The sequence below is a fragment of the Microcebus murinus genome, chromosome 15 (genome assembly GCF_040939455.1).
Source record: "Microcebus murinus isolate Inina chromosome 15, M.murinus_Inina_mat1.0, whole genome shotgun sequence".
In the NCBI taxonomy this organism is placed as follows: domain Eukaryota; kingdom Metazoa; phylum Chordata; class Mammalia; order Primates; family Cheirogaleidae; genus Microcebus; species Microcebus murinus.
This window is the reverse complement of record NC_134118.1, coordinates 48,524,341-48,548,199: the sequence shown is the minus strand read 5'-3', so window position 1 is coordinate 48,548,199 and position 23,859 is coordinate 48,524,341.

Genomic DNA, 23,859 nt, shown 5'->3' with positions numbered 1-23,859 from the left:
TGCACAGCCAAGGAAATAATTAACAGAGCAAATAGACAACATGCAGAATGGGAGAAAATATTTGTATACTATATATCTGATAAAGGGCTAATAAACAGAATCTACAAAGAACTCAAGCTAATCAGCAAAAAAAAAAAAAAAAAAAAAATAGGGGAGGAGGATCAAGATGGCGGACGAGAAACACCGCCAGAAAGAGTGTCTCTGCAGAAAAGACAGATTCTAGCAGAAATTGGAAAAAAGAAGCAAGAAGGCGAGCATACAGCAGACGAGGGCCGGAAGGAGGGGTACCTGAGACCCCGGGAGACTCCATGGGAGGAGGCTGCGGAGGAGAACTGGAAGCTGAGACCACCAGAGCAGCCCGGAGACCAGCAGGAAGGGTAGGTGGATAAATCACCTTTCCTCTCCCCTGCATTTGGGACTGCTGGTGGGCTCCCCAGCGGGTGAAGAGACCTGCAGACACCAGCCCAGAGACGGCCACCGCCAGCTAGCGGTGAGCCTGTAGCAGACACGGCACCAGGCTCCCAAATCCCTCGGGGCACCTCCGTGTGCACAGACCCGAGCCGCGCGGCAGGGGCCATATTGCATCCTTCTCCCCTCCACCGACCCTACCTGCGGCTGCCCAGAGAGACAATACAACCACCAGCCGGAGGCACCTCCAGGGAACAGGACCTTCCCTTTTGTGACCCTACAGCTGACTAAGGGGAACTCAGACTGTGAGCTCCCTACCCGCCAGCCCTCCCAGGTGCCGCTGGCACAGTGTTCCCAGGAGAACAGTGCCGACTCAGAGGCTGAGAGACACAGACCCAGCTTGGGCTCCCTGTGGGTGAATTGGGACCAGAACTCCTCTCCCTGGTGGGGATACAGTTTGAACTCTGGCACACAGAGGTCGGACCTGCAGACCAAATCCCGTGCACTGAGGTCTAGCATTGTCCGGGGCACAGAAGGGATATTTGTGAGCAGCCTGCTGAGGTCTGTGTGCCTTCAGGGGCAGATCAGCATCCTAGAGGGCAACCCTCCCACCAAAGGGAGGCCGTGTGCCCAGCCCAGGCAGCATTTCTGCGCAAGGAACCTCCCCGCCCACATCACAATCCAGGGAGGCCTGGTGGTGTGTGGTCTGGCCTGCTGGCAGAAGCCCAGGAGTAGCTGCAGAGTTGGGGAGGGTGGAAAGAAGTGAGGCCTGCTCCAGACTGCGGGTCTCAGACAGCCCCACCCCCACAAGCAGACTTTCTGGCTGAGCAGGACCATTCCAGGCCCCCCCACCCCCGACAGCTTTTCCTGGAAGCAGAGAACAGAACTTTGACCCCTGGTAATGGCATTGGTGGTGCCTGAGGGCAGGCTTACCCAACCCAGCTCCGCCCAGAACAAGAGCTGATAACAGGACACAAAAACAACAGCATAGCCTGTTCCTCCAAGCAAGCGCCACCTACTGACAGGGACGGCATCCTGCACAGCCTTTTCACGGCACCCACTGACTCATTATACAGGGAGTGGTCGAATCTCACCCACAGACACCACCTAATGGCTCAGAAACTAAACAAGGCGTGTGAATACCCAAACAAAAACCTAAAGGAAAGAAACAACAACTGATCGACATGGGAAGAAATCAGCGAAGGAACTCAGGAAATATGAAGAACCAAACAGAAAACACACCCTCAAAGAGGAGCACCAGCCCCCTAGAAATGGACACCAACCCGAATCAGGCAACCAAAATGACAGAAGAGGAATTTCGTATGTGGATCATAAGAACATTCACTGACCTGCAACAACAACTCAATAACCAACACAAAGAAACCACAAAAAGCCTCCAGGACCTAGAACAAAAGTTCACTAAAGAAATAGACACAATGAAGAAAAGTTTAACCGAACTCCTGGAAATGAAGAATCAATTCAGGGAACTACAAAATACAGTGGAAAGTCTCAAGAAAAGGGTAGATCAAACAGAAGAAATAATCTCAGAGATTGAAGATAACACCCTCCAACTAAATAAAACTGTCACAGAGATAGAGCAGAGAAACAAGAGAAAAGAGCAAAGCCTACAAGAGATGTGGGATTCTGTGAAGAAACCTAATGTGAGGGCCATAGAGTTACCAGAAGGGGAAGAGGACAACACCCAAGGGTTGGACAAGCTATTTGAAGATATAATAGAGGAAAATTTCCCAGGCCTTGCTCAAAATCAAGAAGCTCAGAGGACCCCTGGGAGATTCAATGCAAACAGGATGACGTCACGACATGCAGTCATCAGACTGACCAAAATATCAACTAAAGAGGCCCTTATAAGAGCTGTAAGATGAAAGAAGCAAGTGACATACAAGGGAAAGCCAATTCACATAACACCAGACTTCTCTAATGAGACTTTACAAGCAAGGAGAGACTGGAGCCCCATTCTCATTCTTCTGAAACAAAACAATGCCCTGCCTAGAATCTTATTCCCTGCAAAACTAAGCTTCATATATGAAGGAGAAATAAAGACATTCTCAGACAAGCAAAGTCTCAGAGAATTCACCAAGACAAGACCAGCCCTACAAGAAGTACTCAAATCAGTGTTACGCACGGAACACCATAATAAAAACTCAAGAATATAAAAACAACCAAAACCCAAAGATTAAAGGCCAGATAATACAATGGCTCAAGAGAGAAATCAAAGCAACAACATCCAACCCAACAGAATGATCAGTAATCTACTTTACCTATCAGTTCTCTCAATAAATGTGAATGGCTTAAACTCTCCACTCAAGAGACATAAGCTGGCTGAATGGATAAGAAAATACAGGCCAAGTATATGCTGTCTTCAGGAAACACATCTAACCTTCAAGGATGCATATAGACTAAAAGTAAAAGGGTGGAGATCAGTGTTTCAGGCAAGTGGAAGCCAAAAGAAGGCTGGAGTGGCAGTTCTAATTTCAGACGATTTAGTTTTTAAAACAACAAAAGTAGTGAAAGACAAAGAGGGTCATTATATAATGGTGAAGGGTACACTTCAACAAGAAGAGATAACAATTTTAAATATATATGCACCCAACTTAGGTGCACCCAGTTTCATAAAGCAAACCTTACTGGATCTAAGCAAATGGATTAGTAGCAACTCCATAATCACCGGAGATTTCAACACCCCACTGACGGCACGAGAGAGATCCTCCAAACAGAAAATTAATAAAGAAATAATGGACTTAAACAAAACCTTGGAACAACTGGGTCTGACTGACATCTACAGGACATTCTACCCCAAATCCACTGAATATACATTTTTCTCATCAGCTCATGGAACATTCTCTAAGATTGACCATATCCTAGGACACAAAGTAAATCTCAAGAAATTTAAAAAAATAGAAATCATACCATGTACCTTCTCAGATAACAGTGGAATAAAACTAGAAATCAACCCTAACAGAAACTCACATTTCTACATAAAAACGAGGAAATTAAACAACCTCCTACTAAATGATTATTTCATAAATGAAGAAATCAAGATGGAAATAAAAAAATTCTATACTCCTACACTGCTGGTGGGACTGCAAATTAGTTCAACCTCTGTGGAAAGCAATATGGAGATACCTTAAAGCAATACAAGTGAATCTACCATTTGATCCAGCAATCCCATTGCTGGGCATCTACCCAAAAGATCCAATGACACTCTACAAGAAAGACACCTGCACTTGAATGTTTATAGCAGCACAATTCATAATTGCAAGGCTGTGGAAATAGCCCAAGTGCCCATCAATCCAAGAATGGATTAATAAAATGTGGTATATGTATACCATGGAGTACTATTCAGCTCTAAGAAACAATGGTGATATAGCACATCTTATATTTTCCTGGTTAGAGCTGGAACCCATACTATTAAGTGAAGTTTCCCAAGAATGGAAAAACAAGCACCACATATACTCACCAGCAAATTGGTATAAACTGAACAGCACCTAAGTGGTCACATAGGTACTACAGTAATAGGGTATTGGTCAGGTGAGAGGGGGGAGGGGGACGGGTATATACATATATAATGAGTGAGATGTGCACCATCTGGGTGATGGTCATGCTGGAGACTCAGACTTGTGGGGCGAAGGGGTGAAATGGGCATTTATTGAAACCTTAAAATCTGTACCCCCATAATATGCCGAAATAAAAAAATAAAATAAAATAAAATAAAACAACCCCATTTAAAAAAATGGGCAAAAAACAAGAACAAAAGGTTTCCAAAAGAAGATAGACAAATGACCGGCCTATAAACATATGAAAAAATGCTCATGTCTCTAATCATCAGGGAAATGCAAATTAAAATCACAATGAAATATCACCCTATCCCAATGAGAATGGCTTTTATCAAAAAATTCCCAAACAACAGATGTTGGAGTGGATGCAGAGAGAAAGGAACACTTATACACTGGGGGTGGGATTGCAAACTAGTACAATCTCTATGGAAAATAGGATGGAGATTCCTCAAACAAATAAAAGTAGATCCAGCATTCCTACTACTGGCTATTTACTCAAAGGAAAAGAATTAATCATATCAAAAAGACACTTCCACTTGAATATTTATTGAAGCATAATTCACAATTGCAAAGATGTGGAATCAACCCAAATGCCCATCATTTCATGAGTGGATTAATAAAATGTGCTATATGTATACCATGAAGTACTACTTAGCTATAAAATAATGAATTAACACCTTTTTCAACAATCTGGATGGAGCTAGAGTCTATTCTCCTAAGTGAAGTATCACAAGAAAGTAAAAACAAACAACACATGTACTCACTATTAAATTGAAACTAACCGATCAGCACTCATGTGCACAGATAGAAGTAAAACTCAAGCTAAATCAAACAGGTACCGTGTTTCCCCCAAAATAAGACCTACCCATAAAATAAGCCCTAGCAGGATTTCTAAGCATTTGCGCAATATAAGCCCTACCCCAAAATAAGACCTAGTGATGGGCGTGGCTACGCAGCGTATCTGCGCAACCCATGCATTTCTTCACATAGCGGTAAAGAAAAACAGCAGCCCTTCTCATCTGCCCCATCTTGACAGCTACTCTCCCAGAGGTGACTGGAAAGGTGCGGGCAGCCCCACCAACAAGGCCGGCTCCCCCTGTCAGGTCCTGGCCATCCTGTGCGTGCTGCAAGCTGAGGCTTTGAGGGGAAAGTCTCCTCAGTGAAGTGAGGAGCAGGACACTCTGCTTTAGGTATTGTGTGTCCCCAGCAGGAAGAAGGAAAGCTGTGGCTGCCATTTTACTATATTTGAATAAATGTAGATTGTTGTACTGTACTTAAAAAAATAACACATCCCCTGAAAATAAGCCCTAGGATGTCTTCTTGAGGAAAAATAAATATAAGACCCTGTCTTATTTTCAGGGAAACACAGTATGAGGAGGGAGGAAGATGATGGATAAAATCATATATAAAGGGTACAATGTATACTATCTGGGAGACGGGCACACTTACAACTTTTTCTCAAGCAGTACAAAGCAATTCATGTAACCAAAACATTTTTACCCCCATTATATTCTGAAATAAAAATTAAAAAATAAGAAACAAAATTTGTAAGAAACTTAATAGGTGATAATAAATACTTGTAAGCTTGAAACAGGGATTGTCATTTCTATTGTTTGCAACTAAACTTTCAGTGAAACAGACAGCATTTTATATTTATCAAATTTATACTGCCTTTGCCAACATTAATTTCTTTCAAAGATATGATACTAAGTTTTGAAATTAAACAAAAATAGAGAAAAATTACCTATTTAATTATAATTTAAAATAAGAATTAAATGTAGTAACTATTGGCAACAATCTATTAAAGAACGCCAATATACAATAGATTTCATAAAATAAATTTTAAACTCAGCAAATCTTTTTAAATAGTTCTCTACTCCACATATAATGCAAGGCATAAGGATTCTACCATGTTGGCTACATTTCAGTTTTTCCTTCCTTAATCTCAACAATTATAGAAGAAAACAATATATTGAAGGTCTTTCACATAAAAATAACCCAGTGAATATGCTTAGATTTATATTATATTTTATAAACTTTTAGAGTAGAGAGGTAAAAAATGACAATTATTTTATTAATATGATGAAACAGTGAGACAAACCACAATACTTGAGTATTCCAGTTCTACCTCATGACTATACTAAATCCATACGTGTACCTATTCTATTTTTTTATCTTTAATGTGAGTTGATCAAAATACAGACTTTCCCCCTTTAAGTGTTGTGAAGAATAATTAACAGAAAGGACTCTCTGAAGATTAATGATGTGGCCTAGGTTCCCAGCTAAACAAGTTATGTAAACAGTAAACACTGCACAGAATGAAGGTATATAAATCTATCATACATATTTTATACTGGACCACCAACCATCTGGGATGATGCAGAAGATTTATTGCCTGAGAGCTGCTGGTGTATGTAGTTCTCTCAGTCTTTTTTACAACTCAGTGAAAGTTGTTTTAACCATAGTTTCTTATCCATTATCATTAACAAATTTCTAAGCTATGACTTAAGTCATTAATTTCTAAGCCATGACCTTAGCCATTTATTACATTATTCACTTAAGTTGTGAGTAATATTTTTATTACTTTGAAATTTATCATAATAAAAATCTATTTAAGAGCTGTAAGCACTAAATATTTTACTTATATTCTTTCAATATTATGCTCAACTTCCCTTCTTACATATTATCCTTAGTGTTTTCATGGTGTCAGAATTGACAAATAAATTTGTAAATATTAAACAATGAATGTTCTTGATAAAATCATACTTTACCTTGCCTTATGATTTTACTTTCTGTAAATGGTTCAGGAAAAATGTTGCTATGAATTACTATTAAAACCAACTCTTTTGTAATATTTTATACTGTAGGTATTTTTCTTATTTTCCGAAGAATATATTTGCCAAAAATATTAGAAATCACTCATTGCTTTCATTGCAATAGAACCTAAATGTTGACAAAGATTGATTTAAGGTTAATCTAGGAACTGATATGTAGCAGGAGGAGATGACTGCTAATTGCATTGAAAAATAAATGTAATTGGGGATTTTTCTCTGGTTTATAAGTGCCACAATTTTCATATCTTGGTGTCCTTTTATAATTTAGACTTACCATTCTCAAAAGTCTTTGCCATTAACCATGAGTAAAGAAAACTGAAAGAATGTTTAATAAGTCTAAAGATTTTTTTTTTAATTTTATAACATAAAACTATTTTTACATTGATAAATAAATGTATCTGCACCCACCATATCTTGTATTTCATTATTTATTTGCTGTAAGACCACCAGAAAATGCAGGTGCTCCCAGTGAGTGGCTAGATCTCCCCTACACAGTGACTCTGAAACTCAGTTTCCTAACAACATTCGTCTCCCCAGTCCTCAAAGACTTTACAGACTTCTGCTTCCAGACAGTGAAAACAGAACTTTGGAAAAGCACCATCTGTTCCTTACATGGTCTAATAAAAAAGTGATACTCATTATTTCTTTTCATATTTCTCATGGCTACAAATGGATATGAGAAGGATAAGAAAACCTAGCCCTGGCAAGGTAGTTTCCTTTCAATGACAACTCTATATTCTGGAAGGTGAACAAATTTTGTTTGACAGCTGGCCATTTCAGCCATATTAGTCCAATATGTGTCTTTCACAAATGAAGAAACTTAAGACCCAGCAACTGTTGGTTCAACAGAAATATTTGTTTTCTTGTGGTGTTTTCTAGATCTAGTGGTATTTTGTAATACATTGGGTGGAATTTCAGTTAAACTGTGGACAGTGTGAAAGGAGAAAATGTTAGATTATTATTCTTGGCCTATAATGTTGCCAATATATTTACATCTAATTATAAGATATAGAGTTTCATTTTCCTGTTTAAAATAATTATCTATTATTACAGAATTATCATAAAATACAGCATTGTTAAGAAGATCTATGATTTTGGTGCCCAGTCTTCATTTAGGAATTAAGCTCCCTGGTTGCATACATCATGGTAATGGAAAAGCATGACTCTGTTTTATGCTCTCTGCAAAATAAACAGTAGAAAAATGGGAACTGCCTGTGCAGCATAAGCCACAGTATAACTGTGCAGAATATGATCTAAATGGAGGATGCTAAAAATTTTGAGAGCTGTATTTGCAAAACTTGTTCCAAATTTCTCCATTAATCAGCACAAATATTTTTCTAAGTATACATTTCAAGGCCTTTTGCATTTACACTCAATTATTCAGGCAATAGGAAAATTGTACTCTACTGTTTATAAAATATTGCTAAGCTATTCAAAGAAGCCTTGTGAAAATATTTAAAGAGGGCATTATAATATAGAAAATATCTCTTATGCAGATGTATCAATTTTAGGGTATCTCATCACTTATCTACCAGATTCTTAACTAAGAAGATGAAATTGTTTTCAAATCCTGATTAAATAAATGAAGAAGGAGTATTGTATTATATAAACAGAAAGACTTATTCATTCTACCACCAACTGAACTCCTATTATGGTCCAGGCATTGTTCTGGTCACTAGAGATCTAGTAGGGAACAAAACACATGAGTTTCCCACTTTCCCTTTTCTTTACAAACCTGGAAGTCTTTCTTCAAGCAACAAACTAAAAAATACATATGGTTAGGCAACTATTTTTGAGGAGTGAATTTTCTGGGGCTACCTTCTTTGAGCATCAGAACTATGACAAGGTAAAGACTAAAAATACAGGTGGACAACATTAATTAGTATAGCCAGCAATTCCGGCAGAGGACTCTACCAACTAGTTAAGGACCAACCATGCCCGTACAGAAGCAGAACCAGCAGAGGGCGATGAAGCAGGCTTGTGAGAGGGGCTCTCTGAAAATGTCCTTGAACAGGACAGTGCTTCCAAGCACCAGGCACTCTGAGAAATACTTACTGTGTACTTTTAAAAGACTGTAGGACATCATACAGCTTTCAGTTATGAGGATTTACCACTTATAATATGTAACACTATATAATAGAATATATAATTTTTAACTTGTTTTTCTTTGAAGGAATTAATCTTCTGATATATTGTGGGTACAGTATTTAGAAGTTAATAGAGTGAGTGCTGGTTTTCTGATGGAGAATTTAAAGATACATGTTTACATCTCTATAATGTAAACTTGACTGCTTGGGTCATGCGTTACAAAAACTTGGGTCATAATGAAGAATTATTGGAAAATTTGAAAAGAAATAATTTTTAACCAAAACAAATTTAGGTGAGAGTCAGTTTCTTAACATTTAAAGTAACATCAAGGGATCAGTATATTTTTTGTAATTGGAAGACCAGTTGATCGAGAGGTAATACATTTCTACAAAATTCATGATAAGTATAAAAAAATCTAACTGGGTCTTGGCTTATAGTTTGTACATGTAATTGAAAAAATCTTTTGTAACTCAGAAGTTCATAAACCTTTTCATTTATATATTTAGCTATTGCTTCTACGTGCCATTGCTCACGCACTGGTAAACTATAAGTTTATGTGCCTGTACGGATAAGAAACACAAGTTACATTTACTTATATTATGAAGACATATATATGTACACATTGAAAATACCCATTAGTTTGATGTATAGTTCTATTTTAACGAGGATGTCAAAGATTATATTGTGGTTTTTATTTTCCCATGTCAACATCAGCATTCGGCATCATTTGAAAACATTACTAATGAAGCAAAAAGGGAAATATGATAAAGTTAATATCTGAGGCAAGCTAGTTGGTAGTTTATTCCTTTTCTATTTAAAGTGTGGCCCACAAATTAGCAGCATCTGCATCACCGGGGAGCATGTAGAATCAGAATCTTCATTTTAACAAGATCCCCAGGTGACTGCAATTTGAGAGGCCTCTGTCTTGCCTCTGCAATATCCCTCTTTCTGCTTCCTCTTTGCTATGCTAACAAAACCTATATTTTGTTCACATTTTGGATAGTCATGTTAATTATAATCTCCTCTCGGTCTCAGGGGACAAAGGTTAATTAGACTAAACCAAGCATGATAATTTAATTTCCCTTGCCTTGACTGTTTAAGCAGGGGCACATGATGCAACCCTAAACAAGGTGCCATAGGGACTATTTTGAAGGGTTAAAAAAATAATGTTGTTACTCTTAGAAAGGTACACAAAAGAAGAGCTTGGCTCCTCCTGTGCTCTCAATATTTTGTTTCTGCAAGCAATACCTGAGATGGCCACAGCCTTCTTGAGACTATAAGAAGACAAGGGAATAGCAGAGAAACTGAGCTACAGTCTTTGAGACCTAGGTTCTTTCATCTGGCCCAGGAAACCCCTCTGCTGTCAGCATTCTGGTAATGAGATGATGAACCCTTTCTTGACCTCTTTAAGTTAGCCTCTCTGTTACTTATCCTAACAGATATATCAACTTATAATAATCATTGGGATCAAATAACTAGATTAGCCACATTATTTGCCTTTAAATCACCACTTCCTAAACAGAAAGGATCACTTGTGTGGCTTTGTGTTAGTGATGGATGATGAGATGTTGCCAAAGGAATGGCAGTCTCTACATCAGATTCAGTTGTTGGATTATGATTGGAACAAAGGTATAGTCAAATTTCTATATGTGGACTTTGCTGCTGTTTAAAGATTAAAATAACAAATTTTCTATATAGTGTTCTAGCAACTTTGACAAAAAGAGAGCAAAACAGTAGCCAAATTTGTATAACATTAATTTTTTTGATTGAACAAATGTTTGCAGTTTTTAGTAATTTCCTTTAACAGCTCATAACTTAATGATTGTCACATTTGACTTCTTATAAAAATCATTCTGGGGAAGCTCAAATTGGGATCAAAATTAGGGCTTTATTTTTATGTCTATCATACACTGCTAAAAAGGGTTTTTGTGTATATATATATATATATATTTTTTTTTTTTTTCATCTTGAGACAGGTCTCACTCTCACCCAGGCTGGAGTGCAGTGGCACAATCATAGCTCACTGTAACCTCCATCTGGGCTCAAGTGATCCTCCTACTGAGTCGCTGGGACTACAAGCACACATCATCATGCATAGCTAATTTTTTTTTAATTTTTGTAAAGACAAGATTTCACTATGTTGTCTTGGCTGGTCTCAAATCCCTAGTCTCAGGTGATCCTCTTGTCTAAGCCTCTCAAAGTGCTAGGATTACAGCCATGAGTCATTGCGCCCAGCCAGAATTTATATTTATATTAATATCTCATCTCTTTGGTTAAAATAATTTTTATTCATAAAAATGTGGCAGATGATATTTTCCAAAATTTGCCATATGATTATTTCTGGCTCCAAATGGTATTTTAGAACCTTGCCAATTCTTCTCAAGAGGTACAGTTTATCTCCTTTTCCCTTGAACCTGAATGTGCTTTTGACTACTTTAATCTATAAGCTATAAGGGAAGTGATGCTCTGTAACTTCCAAGGACAGGTCATTTGAAGGGCATAGCTTCTACACTTGATCTTAACCAAAAGGCTGAGAAGCAACAGAAGGATATGGCTTCTGCTTGACCTTCTCCTTTCTTGATATGTTTGCCCTAGAACTCACCCACTTACTATAGGAAGCCCGGGGTACATGGAGAGGCCACATGTAGGTTTTATTCAGTAGCCAGCATTAGCCACCAAAAAAAAAAAAAAAAAAAAATGGGTGTGTGAGACTTCATTGGATTCCAGTCCTCAGCTTTCAAGTCCTCTGGCTGAAGCCCCAGACATCTTGGTGTCCTATCCTATGGAATGTGCCTTAGCTGAATTCTCAACCCACAGAATCTGTGAATGTAAAAAATGGATACTATATGCCCTTAAATTTTGGGATTCCATAAATGAATTAAATGTACTCACTCAAATCTTAAAAATATTTTTTATTGTATGTATATGTTAATCTAAGACTTGGCTAATAATGAATTGATGGGTCAATAGAGAGAAACTGGGCTTAATGTCAGAGACAATCAGATTTGGATTCTAGAACCTGTGATTCCTATTCAAATTACTTCAACTTTCTGAGATATAATTCAATTACTTTAAAAATAGAGGTAACTATTCCTATTTCAAAGTTGTGATGAGATTATGAAAAAATATGAAGCATCTAACCCAGTGCCTAGCACATGGGAAATAATTAATAAATGAGATATTGACTGCTGTAACATTTTAGATGACCAAATGCTTTATTAGAATAATAGTAATTATGAACATTTACTGCAGTGCTTATGTGCCAACTCACACAAACATAGTGAAACCCCATCTCTACGAAAAATTTAAAAAGTTAGCTGGGCATGGTTGTGCATTGCTGTAGTTCCAGTTCCAGACAGAGACTCAATCTCTGTAAAAAAACAAACAAACAAAATATATATGTAACCTCAAGGTAATGAACATATCCTTCAGCTCCAAAAATTTGCTCCTGTCTCCCCTCTCTGCTTTTTGTGCTAAGTATACTTAACCTTAGTTGTACACTCTTCACAAGTTTGTAAGTATGTAACAAAAAACAGTTTTGTTAATTATAGGCACTATGTTCCACAGAAGGTCTCTAGAGCTCATTCATCTTGCAAAACTGAAACTTTATACACATTGAACAAACCACTCATTTCTCTACTTCTTTTGACTATTTCAGATTTATCACGTAAGTGGGATCATGCTTTGTCCTTTTGTGACTGATGTATTTCATTAAGCATGATGTTCCCTAGGTTCATCCATGTTGTTACATATGGCAGGATTTCCTTCCTTTTTGAGGCTGAATATTGTAGGTATATACCACATTTATTAATCCATTTATCTGTCAATGGTTATTTAGGTTGGTCCTATCCTTTCCCCATTATGCATTCCTAGTATCCTTATGGAAGATCAGTTGACTGTATATGTATGGCTTTATTTCTGGGCTTCCTATTGTGTTTCATTAGTCTATGTGTCTGATTTTCTGCCAGCAACATACTGTTTTAATTACTACAGCTTTGTAATATATTTTAAAGTCAAAAAGTGTTATGACTCCAGTTTTGTTCTTCTGCGATATTCCTTTGCTTATCTGGGGACTTTCGTGGTTCCATATGAACTTCACTATTGTTTATTTCTATTTTTGTAAAACTGCAATTGAAATTTTGATGGGGATAGCATTGAATCTATAAATCACTTTGGTTAGTAGGGACATTTTGACAATATTATCTTCCAATCCATGAATATTGGATAGCTTTCCATTTATTCATGTCTTCATTAATATTGTTAATCAATGTTGTATAGATGTCAGTGTACATAAGACCCATATGATTAATCCCTTTCTAGATAAGCATGTCTTCTTTCCAAATACTGTGTCAGATATGATTAATAAAAATCAAAATTAAGATGATAATCCTTAAATATAAGTGAAAGATAAAAATATAGAATACTAACAGAAAATCTCAAATTTCTGTACAAATCTTTTTTAGGAGACAGGGAATTCTAGTTTAAAGAGTAATTCTAAGTTTCTAGTAACATTCAAGGTTAGGTACTACTAAAAAATAGAATTCATGTAACTTCAATATTATATAGCCAGTGCCTATCCTATGCAAAAAAAGATATCACATAACTTGTAAACATTCAGGTTTAAAATATTTAACAAAAAACCCCCACAATTGCTTGAGTTTCATTGTGCTATGTATATTAATATGAGATTTGTTGATAAAGCCTCAAAATATTACACAAATGATCCATTATTCTTTGATTTCACATGTGAAAGCATAGGCTGAGTAACTAATTATATGTGCACATTCATTTTCCATAAAAAACTTAACCATCTGGAATAACTTTATAAACACAAGCCAATATTTGTGCTGTTATTCTCATTACTACAAGCCTTTCAATGAAAGTCTCTCCATACAAGCAGGAAGCCAACAAAGAAATTAGTGGCCATTCAAGGACATAGCTCAAAAACAACTCAATTCTATTAGTGTATGTGTAGCTTTTCTTTAAGCTGTGATAATTTTTTCCAAAATGTGGTTTGTCCAAGAGCAACATCTATTCAAACCATAAAATGGAGGAACAATAAACCTCCATGGTTCATTTAAATCATCTTCTTAATGTCAGAGAATTTTTAGCTGAAGAAAGACATTGACTTTATTGCTAGCTTATGTTGAATGAATAATTTAGAATGAAAGCAGTTGCAGCATAATGATAAAATTACATAAATCAAAGGGTAGCTGCTCAAACCAAATATCTGCAGAAAAAAAATCATATTCCCTACTCTTCTGTTTATTAGATAGTTATTTTGTTTGTGCAGATGTTCCAAAAACTATCATTACATATGTTTCTTTGCGATATTTATAACCTCCTTGAAATGCTTGCTCTAAGAAATTTTTCTTCTCTATTCAACACATCTTTTAGCCTGATTCTTTCCTCTTTGTCCAGCAGAATATATACATTAATGACAGGCAAAGTTCAAGGTCATTTGAGATAAGAGGAGGGGTACAAAAAGAAAGAAGGAAATCACTTAGCAGATGCCTGTTGTATTCTAGTTACTATAGCAGGTGTTTAATTTTTATTTTTTTTCTCACAATGGCTTTCTGAGTTATAATAATTATTCTGCTTTATTGGGTAAAATTACATTAATATAATTACTAAGGTCACACAACTAAATAGTAGTGGAATCACACTTGAAGAGACTGTTTGACCCAAACCTCCTGCTCTTTCCAAATGTTTAGAGCAATCTGAACATTTTAAGTCATTAATAAAAGCAAAAGTGGCTTTAGGACAAAATATTTTTAAAAAACTATAAATTAAAAAGATTTTAGGCCCAGATGAAAACAGGACGGCCAGTACATGGATGACATAAGTAAAGGTTATTGCAAAAGCCTTAACTTTTGGAGGTACCTTTCAACAACATGATTTTTTTCTGCTTGTTAAGGCAGAGTCATTTTAACACAAGGGACTTACTTGCAAAAGAAATCTTAGCCTGGAGCTCACTGCTTGGAAATGGGCCTCTCCTCTGATTAGATTCATGCTAAAATCCACCACATGTCAAATCGACTTAAGAATAAAAAGTCATATCTGCACAATTGCCTGAATAGCTTATTGATTCAGATTTTTTTTAAATAGTGAGTTCAGCAAAATTGGAAGGGCAACAAAACCAATCATTTCAGCCAAAATGGTTCATTCCCCAGCTGCATGCAGTCACAAATAGAAGAGAGGGCTATCTCCATCAACATAAGGCTGCATATTATCACAGGCTGTGTGCATTACCTATTTCCTTACTGAGGAGGAAATCAATGCTGCCACATTTTGCCTAGCATTGTTTGAAATCCTCATAGAGATTTATTCTAGAGAAGGACAATTTTGATGTATACTTTTTAAATATTCTAATTGCTTATATATAAATTATTATAGTATTTCTAGGTAAAATAATCCTAAATAACAAAAACATTATGATAGCCAGTACTGAGTTTTAAAATATATCAGGTCCTATGCTGTCATTTTTTCTCTATGAGTCTGTAACAAGGCAAATAATTTCATGAAATTATCAAAGCTTTCAAGTAAAAGAGGGTACCACAAATTCTCTTGGGAATTATTTCTATTATATATTTATTCGACTGCAGCTGCTCCAAGTAAGAAGAGGTTTTTCTACCTACCTAGCAAACAGAGCCTTCAACTTGCCATTGAAATTCTTCATTCCTTTTCTTTCTACTTCAAATCTTTGACCCTAAAGTTATCATTAAAAGAGTTCTATAACCTCATTTACATGCCAATATTCACTTGGTTTGCTACAAATTAAAAACAAGAACACTTATTGGGGTTGGAAAATTACTGTATCTTTTATTTAACAAGCAAAATCCTGACATAAGCTATTTTTATAGTTCGAGTACAGAGATTATTGTTGTATATAGGACAATATATATAAGAGAGAGTTACTTAGTACATTAAGCATCTAGGTGTCAAGGAGAAAGTTTAAAAGTAATGGAATATGGAGAGAGTAATGGAATATTAAATTGTTATATGTAGAACATCAAATTGTAGCTAAATAGATCATTAACACAGCTTCAAAAATTCTCAAGCAGTTATTGACAAGAGGGTTAATATCAAGTAAAAGAATGAAATGACTTCCTGGTAGCTAATACACAATCTTTTTCAGACATCTGTTGTTAAAAATGGGTAAACAATAGACAGCCTATTAGTCTAGTTCTAAATTTTCAAATTTTCACTCTTCAGATTAGTTATCCCTTTAATTGAACTATATTTTATATTACATGAAATGTATTTACATTTTCTGCATCAAGATAAAAAAGTAGCTATTATATAACCTGCTATTTTATACATTCTTGTCTTTTGGAAATGCATAGAAAATTAAGATTTGATACTCTAAATTTGAGATGCAGTTGCCATGACAACCAAGAGGCACAATACCGCATATTACTATTCAAATAACATTTGAATATAAGAATCTCCTACATTATGTATTATTCTTTTTCTGAATTTAAATAATAATAATCTAGTCCTTTATTTTGTTTTTAGAAAGGTGCATTTGTTTCCATTTTAGCAAAGGCAGTTTATTTTTTGAAAGTAAGAATGTATAGACATGAATAAGTGACTCATTATAAGGAATCCCATGATTTTTCTGAAATTTATGAGTTACAAAATATGTCACAATAAAATATATTGGCCTCATAGAAAACACACATAAAATGAAAATGTAAATAAGTACAATACTCAGTTATTTAAATGGTTCTGTGAGATTTGCTGTAACATAAGTTACTTTCAATGCAAATATCTAAGCCTCACCCCTCCTTAAGTAAAAGTGGTCACACTTCCAACTACGCTTGGCTTTTTTCACTAGTGTATCCTCATAAGTACACCAACATGTTTTCAAACTGAACATATTAGCTTTGCCTAAACCTTCTTCCTTGCAATTCCCTGAATTCTGCTATTAGCAATATTTGTCTTCCCCTTTTCTCAGGTTCTAATATTAGAGTCATCTTTGACATTTTCCTCTCCTTGTCATTATCATTTAATCATTGACTAATCCTACTTAGTCGACCAGTATAACAATAATCTGGTTATCTTTAATTTAAATATTAGTTCAATATACATTTTATATTGTTAGAAGAAAAATCAGCTTTCTATTAATCAATTTGTACCTATTTCTATGTTAACTATGAGAATTTCCTGAAGTAGGACATATTGTAGTGACATGGGAATTTGGAGATGGAAGAGTGGAAGAAATCAGAAGGGCAGGTAATATTAAGAGTAGAAGAGTATTAGTACCCATTCCTGCATTAGGAACGGGACAAAATGCAGATATAAACTAGGATAGTGGCAGTGGGATTTTAAAAGATTTGATGAATTGAAAACTTGTAGTTCTTTAAATCAAGGAGACACATTGACTGTTTAAAGAAAGGGAAAGTGTGGTGTTTTAGAAACATCTTGAAAAATAGTTAGGATTTTGGTAGATAAATGGGAAGAATGAATGGAAAGAGTCTTGGACACAAAAAGAAGAAAAATGTAAACAAAGGGAATTGAATGAGCAGTGTGGTGCTTGATTATGGAAAATAAGATTATTTTTAAAAATATGAAACCTATAAAAAATAGGCAAACTGGAAAAGTAAAATATACTTAGTCTCTTTATGAAAAAGTTCAATCATAAGGAGACTTTTTGTAAAAAATATTTGCTAAATATCCTGATTCCAATTTTTAGGATCCTGAATTATTTTAATACAAATGGCTAAATGGATAACCAGTAATATATTTTCAGTAGGCAATTTCGACAAACTAATTAATCTGTAATTTTACTAGCTACATGCATGCAAAATCAGGACTGGGCAAACATAAATGTGCATTTTATTTATGGGAAAACTTTAGAATAAACATTGGATATTGAATGTAACTGTTTATCTTTGCTCACTCATGAAATTCCACTACATGAACAAAATATATATACATATATATATATGTATATAAATACACAAAGGCAAATAGAACAAAAAAGCCTACTACAATAGACAAGATTTCAACATTTTTTTAAAGATGAAGATGAAAGAGGAAAGGAATAACAAAGCTGAACACCACTGACTACAGAGGGAGAAGGCAGTGAGAAGCAAGAAGATTCTTATAGGAAAGTCACAGAAAGGCTCAGGAATTGAAGGCATTAGCTATAGGGCCAAGTAGAAGTGAAGCTTGATACTGAAAAGGATATTGCTCAAAAGTCTATAAGAAAGATTATTTAGACCCTTAGGTCATGATCTCCATTGCATTTCTAGGTAAAATCTCTTCCTCCACGCTAGGGAACGTATTCAGTAGAAAAATCAGATTAGAAAGGCTCTAGCACTGGACACAGTAGGCTGAATGGAAGCTAAGGAGGACCTCCATATACAAAGCATGTGAGTAAATGAGAATTCTCCCTATCAGCACAGTGACATTTAACCCTCAAGATCGTCTGGGGTATATATACATATCATATACCACCTAGAAAAAAGATGGATGATTTACTCAGGACAACTGAGTCACCATGAAGAAATTATCATCTTTTTTATTCACACTTTATAGTCTTCTAGTGAAATGTCTGTTTCTCTGCCATCACTTGAAATACCCTGCCCCAACAGTGGAGCTTCTATCTTTTTATCACTTTTAGAGGAATAACAGAAAGATTAAAGGATAGTCAATATTTGAAATCCATGTTTATGTAACACCATAAATTGCGAACTTCCAGCATGTATCCAGGAGTAATAATCCATGGCTTAGACTATAGGACCCCAAATTTTTTCTTCCAGAGTTAAATGTTTTGAGAAAATTCTTTAAAAGTTATCCAGGACGTGCTAGAAAGATCCTGAATGATCCTAGATTGCCCTTTTACTCTCAAAGAAACCGATAGTGTGAATATTATCTTTCAAATACTCTCCTGAAACTTCATCTATGATAATGAAAGGTCATATTAATGTGACTACATTGTGTGTTATTTTTATGTCTGAAAACTAAAGGACTAGCCAACTTTAGCTGAGTAGATTATTTTGTATTATATTTAGCATCCCTATTCATGCTCAGTCTCATAAAATAAAGGCCTGTATTTTCGTTAAAGTAAAGGATCTATGATAGATTTTAGTATTAGCTGACAATGCCAACCAGAATACTTTGTATTAAATTCTTCAATGATACAGGCCTAGACACAGATTAATACCCATTTTTGAGTAAACTAGCATATACATGTAAGTACTGCAATGTTTAGAAACAACAAAATATACAATAGCTGCTATTCTTTGAGCTCTTTATGAATCTATGGTTATTCAAGGCTATTCAATTAATGCTCACAAGAGGTAGGTGCTACTTTTATATACATTTTATGGATAGGGAAAGTGAGGCATAGACATGTTATGGCAATTTCCCAGGTTACATCACTAGTAATTTTCAAGCCAGGATTCCAACTTAGGTGGTCTTGCTTCAAAAGAACTTAAACTATACTGCCTCTAATAATCACAATTTAAAGTATAATCACCAATTTATACTATCATCATATACAATAGTGTTTCACAGAATTTGAACCTTTTCAAATTTGTATTTCAGGAATCTAACCATAATGATCAAAGTCATCCATGAATGTTGGAATCAGCTGCTTCCAAAATCCTGTTAATGTTGATATTTTCACCTCCTCCCATGAATCACAAATGTACTTAATGACATCTAGAATGGTTAATCATTTCCAGAAGGATTTCAATTTTTTTTGCCCAGATCCAACAGAAGGATCACTCCTTATGGAAGCTATAGCCTTAAAAGATGTATTTTTAAAATAAAAAGACTAGAAGTCAAAATTACTTCTTTATCCATGGGCTACAGAATGGATATTAGCAGGCAGTAAAGTAATATTAATCTCCTTGCACATCTCCATAAGAGCTCTCTTGGATGACGAGGTTTATTGTCACTGAGCACTAACAGTTTGAAATAAATACTTTTTTCTGAGAAGTTCCCAACAGTGGGCTTGGAATATTCAATAAACTATGATGTAAATATGTGCTGTCATCCAGGAATTGTTGTTCCATTATTAGAGCACAAGAAGAGTAGAGTTAGCATAATTCTTAAGGGCAGTAAGATTTTCAGAATGAAAAATGAGCATTTTCTTCAACTTAAAGTCATCAGCTGCATTAGGTCCCCTAACCCCCAAACAAGTAAGCCAGCTTATCCTTTGAAGTCTTGAAACCAGGTGTTAACTTCTTCTTTCTAGCTATGAAAGTCCTGGATGACATCTTCTTCCTATATAAGGCTATTTTGTCTATATCAAAAAATCTTCATTGGTTCTCTTAGCCATATCTTTTGGCTAACTTGCTGCTGCTTCTACATAAGCACTCGCTGTTTGGTCTTGCACTTTTGTGTTATGGAGAATGGCTTCTTTTCTTAAACCTTATATAAAAAAAAAAAAAAAAAACAAAAAAAAAACTTCTGCTGGCTTCACACTTTTTTCCTTCCCCTTCTCAGCCTTCATAGAATTAAAGACAGTTACATCCTTGATCTGGATTAGGCTTTGGTTTAAAGGAATGTTGTGATTGGTTTGATCTTCTGTCCCAACCACTAAAATTTTCTCTCATATCAGCAAAACTGCTGTTTCACTTTCTTATTAGTTGTGTGATCACTGGAGGACCACTTTTAATTTCCTTCAATAACTTTTTTTTTTTATATTCACAACTTGTATACTGATGCAAGACACCAAGCTATCAGCTTATCTTAGCTTTTGATGTGTCTTTCTCACTAAATTTAAACATTTCTAACTTTTGATTTAAAGTGAGAAATATGCACCCCATCCTTTCACTTGGGCACTTGGAGGCCATTGTGGGGGTGTTAACTGGCCTAATTTAATATTGTTGTGTCTTAGGGAACAGGAGAGCCAGAGAAGAGGGAGAAAGATGGGGAACAGCTGGTTTATGGAGCAATCAGAACACACACACACACACACACACACACACACACACACACACACACACGGCAATTTTGATTAAGTTTACATCTTACATGGGCATGGTTCTTGATACCACAAAAGAATTATAATAGTAATGACAAAGATCATTGATCACCAAAACAGATATAATAATAATGATAAAATTTGTAATACTGCAAGAATTACCAAAAGGCAAAACAGAAACACGAAATAAACATGCTGTTTGAAAATGGGCAGATAGATTTGCTTGATGCACAAACTTTTAATTTGTAAAAAATGAAATATTTGTAACTCAATAAAGTCAAGTGCAATAAAATGAGACATACCTATATATATGTATAATATTTTTTATTGATTATTTTAATAGTGGACACCTAATTTGCTTCTAATGAGAAGCCACTGTGAATAATGCTGCAATGAACATGAGACTGCAGATATTCCTTGGCATATTGAATTAAATTTCTTTGTATATATACCCACAGATGGAATTGTTAGATCATATAAAAATTCTATTTTTTAGTTTTATGAGAAACCTTTATATTGTTTTCCATATGGTTGTATTAAATTTTCATTTCCAGCAAGAGTACATAAAGACTCACGTTTCTCCACATCCTTGCCAACACTTGCTATCTTTTTCTTTTTGACAGTAGCCATTCTGACAGGTGTGAGGTAATATCTCACTGTGAGTTTAATTTGCATTTCCTTAATAATTAGTAATGATGAGCATTTTTTCCATATATCTGTTGGCCATTTGTATATATCTTCTTTAGTAAATGTCTATTTATGTCCTTGGTCTGTTTTTTTGATTGGCTAATATTTTTCTTGCTATTGAGTTCTTTGAGTTCTTTACATATTTTGGATCTAAGCCCCTTACTGCAATTATGGCTTGCAGATGTATTCTCCCAAGACATTGTTGTCTCTTAACTCTGTTAATTGCTTTCTTTGCTAGGCAGAATTATTTTAGTTTGATGTGATCCCATTTGCTTATATTTGCTTTTGTTGCTTGTGCTTTTGGGGTCGCATCCAAGAAATCTTTACCAATGTTGTGCAGCATTCTCCCTATTGTTTTATCTTCTAATAGTTTTAGTTTTAAGTCTTATATTTAACATTCTAATCAATTTTTAATTGATCAAAAGAACAATTTCTTTTAATTTAAGGTTAATTACTGTTACATGTCTTCTAAAGAAGTAAAAATTATCCTTTTTAAAAGTTTAAGAATATAATCATTACTTTTTCTTCTTCATAGTCTTTCCTTAAGTAAAGATAAATTAATTGTATGTTCTATAGATTTCTTTCATAATTATTTGAAATATGTTGTTATTTATGAAATTGGATTTTATTTCTTTAGTTCAAGTATGATTATAGTATTGTTTAATATGATATTTATTTAGAACAAAATATTTTTAATAAAATTATTTCTTTTACGACCGTATTTTTGAGATACGCCTAAGTTTTTCTTTCACCATTAGCAAATGTGGTGTCACTTTTCCTTTATATTTTCTCAGATACATTTTACATCCTCTTGGGCTTTTATTGACCTCTCTCAGATATTTGAGGAATACTTCATCTTTTCCTGTAGTTTAAAAATTCATTTATACTTTTTCACTTGGTAATTTTCTGATGGTTTTCAAAAGGTTGCTACATATCTTACAAGAAATCTCTGCTGGGGGTTCTTGAAATGACTTCAGAAAGTGAAGTCATGTCAGAAAGTGAAATATATAGAATTGAATTATCATAAATAGCTTTGTGGCCAAGGAGGGTCAAGAGTTAATTGTATAAATGTATGTCCTTGGTCTGTTTTTTTGATTGGTTAATATTTTTCTTGCTATTGAGTTCTTTGAGTTCTTTACATATTTTGGAGATAAGCCCCTTACTGCAATTATGGCTTGCAGATGTATTCTCCCAAGACATTGTTGTCTCTTAACTCTGTTAACTCTAAACAGGCAACAGCAAGCTTCTAGGCCCTGAAACCAAGGAACAATTCTTTATATAAACCTGAAAAGGGTGGATGTTGCCTCACCCACACATTGCGTGCTATATTTGTTGTTTGTGTAGCAGGAACTAAACAGCCTCTTCGATACATCCTGAAGTTGTTTACGGTCCCTTGCAAAAACAGAGTCTTATTTTAGAGACTTACCTAACCTTCTTCACTGACACTTTATAGTATATGCTCCAGTGGACCATAAAAATGCTCAGTTTATTATAAAGAGACCCATCTGTTTCTTTAGGAGGTTTGTTCTACTGAGAGTTTTATATGACTACTGTGTCTTTCCTCATCTTGTTCACCTTCTATTTTTGTTTTCCCTTTCAACTCCCTTGAGAGAAATGGAATTTGGTGTCCTTACACACCTTTTTAAAATTTTACTGTCTACTTCCATCAAAAAGTAGCAAATGATCAAATCATGCTGAGGGTGCTTATTTGGAAACCTAGAAAGTATAATATTTAAAATTTGAATTAAGTTGAGAAATACTTGCAGAATAGACTTACCACAAATAGAAAGCTATAATCACATGTTGAAATGAAAAATGCAATGAAAATGCCATGCACTCTTCTGCTTTTATTTAAGTGTAAGCATTCCACAGAAAATGAAGTGCTAGCATTAACATCATCAGTGTTTATTTTTGTGAAGAGTCAACATCTTAATGTCATCCTGAATAAATAATGTGGTTTGCGCTGAATTGATCTCTGAAAGAAGTACAAGGTATATAGCTAGACAGGCGTCATCGGCTCTGGTAAATAAACTTGCATGCTGGTGTGGGTGTCATATTTATATGCAGAGGAACTGAATACCTGGAATCTTAAAAATAAACCATGAGCTACTTACACATTTCTCTTTTCATTTAGTGTACCAGTAGATAAATATTCACTGATGAAAATCATTCATTGGTAACTAATATTTTGTAATTAATTTTTCTAATATGCAAGAATACAGAAGCTCAAAAGATTTAGAAGAATGACACTACAGGGGCTTATGATAACCATTTACTGTCTTTCTTAAATTATTTAGTGATTTACAAATAAATTCTCTATTTC